Genomic DNA, 2500 nt, shown 5'->3' on the forward strand with positions numbered 1-2500 from the left:
GCAAAGTAATACAAGTAAGCATAGGGAGCAGGAGACCGGACACAGGGTACCAACTGGAAATAAAAAGATTCTTCAGGAATTAGGTAGAGAAAGTTATCTAGAGGGCGATATCACACCGAACCTGTCCGCTGAAGACCACATCAAGAGGATATCATCAGCGGCATATGTTAGCTTCACCATCATAAGAACTGCCTTTAGAAACTTTTGTAAGGAATTCTTCAGAACTTTGTATACCACATGTGTCGGCCCAATCCTGGAGTATTCGCCTCTAGCGTGGAGTCTATATCTAGTGTCACACACTAGACTAGTTAGAAAACGTTGAGAGGCATGCCACCTGACTAGTCCTAGAACTGAAAGATTTGAGTTATGAGGAAACAATAGAGGATTTAAACCTTACGTTGCTAGGAGACAAATGAATTAAAGAAGGCATGACTACCACATACAAAATTCTCAGAATTGATAGAGTAAATAAATATAGACCATTTAGGACGGATGGTACTCACTCAAGGGGACACAGGTGGAAACTGAGTATCCAAATGAACCACAGGGACATTTGAAAAAAATCGGTGTCAGAATTAATTAGCAAATGGAATGTATTAGGCAGTGATGTGGTGGAGGCTGACTCCATACACAGCTTCAAGTGTAGATATGATAGAGCCCAATAGGCTCAGGAACCTGTACACCAGTTGACTGGATGCCAAGAGGCGGGACTAAAGAGCCGAAGCTCAGCCCCCGCAAGCTCAACTGGGTAAGTATACATCTTAAATACAATGGGTGTCACAGTAGGAAGTGCAGTTTGTGATTTTAGTTAAGCGTAGGGCTTAAGGCCTACCAACCTCTGGAGGGTTATTAAGGTCAACCAACTGTGTACTTTATAACAACCCCTGATCTATCTTGAGGTTATCTTGAGATGATTTCAGGGCTTAGCGTCCCCGGGGCCCGGTCCTCGATCAGGCCTCCTTTTTGTTATACATCCCCAGGAAGCAGCCCGTGGCAGCCGTCTAACTCCCATGTACCAATTTACTGCTAGGTGAACAGGGGGTATCAAGGTGAAAGAAACTCTGTCCATTTGTTTCCTCCTCCACCAGGGATCGAAACCGGAACCTTAGGACTACGAATCCCGAGCGCTGTCCACTCAGCCGTCAGGCCCCCCTGATACCAACAGCCACAGTGTAAACCAGGAACTACACAACCTACAGCGACTCCAAAGGTGCAGTCCAAGCCATTACACACTCCTCCAAGACCTGCAGAGAACTAGTCCACCTTTGTCTACAGCTCCCACGACACCTCTGGAAGGGACACAGCTTATCCATACAACGGCAGCTCCTATCCACCCAAACTCATTCATATACATGTCTAACCTACGCTTGAAACAACCAAATGGTCCCAAATCTATTATATTACCCCGGTAATGTGTTCCACAAATCAACAAATCCCTTCAGCTATTTAATATGATTATCTGAATTGCATTTTTTTTTAAGAACATGAACGAATCCTGTTCAGGAGTGTTCTTCACGGGTGAAGAACAGAGATAGGTTGTTAGACCAGCCTCAGTACAAGGTACCAGGCTTCTTATTGGTGGAGCTCCTTGTTGACTCAACCTGCCACTGGTAATCATAGCCAATTGTGAGTGAAACACTTAGGAGAAGCCTTAGGTTTTTGTTCAGAACTAGCCTGAGTGGGACGAGCCAGTTTAAGGAAGTCTATGATTGGTCCATACCAAAATGGGCGGAGCTTATTGAATTGGCCTGTGAATGGGCTCCACGTGAAGTACCAGTTGACCAGATACTGTAGGCGCACGGGGACACAGTTCTAGAACTGAGTGAACACTAAGTGAACACTGAGTGAACACTGAGTGAACACTGAGTGAACACTGAGTGAACACTGAGTGAACACTGAGTGAGCACGGTAAATTGGTTTACAAAGCCATTACATAAGCACCTGTGTCCCATATACCATTTCATGATTGATTAAATGACTTAATTTCGGTGATAAGAGCTGATAGTAGTTAATGTATAGTTTATCTTAAGACCAGGACGGTCTTACGTGAGTAATTAAGTGAATTCTTCAAGGTGTATGATAGCGGGTGATGAGTGAGGTATGAATTGTTTTTTTTATTTGTTGATGCCGGAGGCGGCTAGTTTATTGTGCACTATACTCATCCTGTGAGCGGTAGTTTATTGTGCACCCCATACTCATACTGTGAGCGGTAGTTTATTGTGCACCCCATACTCATCCTGTGAGCGGTAGTTTATTGTGCACCCCATACTCATCCTGTGAGCGGTAGTTTATTGTGCACCCCATACTCATCCTGTGAGCGGTAGTTTATTGTGCACCCCATACTCATCCTGTGAGTGGTAGTTTATTGTGCACTCCATACTCATCCTGTGAGTGGTAGTTTATTGTGCACCTCATACTCCTCCTGTGAGCGGTAGCGCAAAAAGCATTACAGAGGGCACAAAAGGTCTTTATCAGACCTCAACGGAGATTATTACATAAA

The sequence above is a fragment of the Procambarus clarkii genome, chromosome 86 (assembly GCF_040958095.1).
Source record: "Procambarus clarkii isolate CNS0578487 chromosome 86, FALCON_Pclarkii_2.0, whole genome shotgun sequence".
In the NCBI taxonomy this organism is placed as follows: domain Eukaryota; kingdom Metazoa; phylum Arthropoda; class Malacostraca; order Decapoda; family Cambaridae; genus Procambarus; species Procambarus clarkii.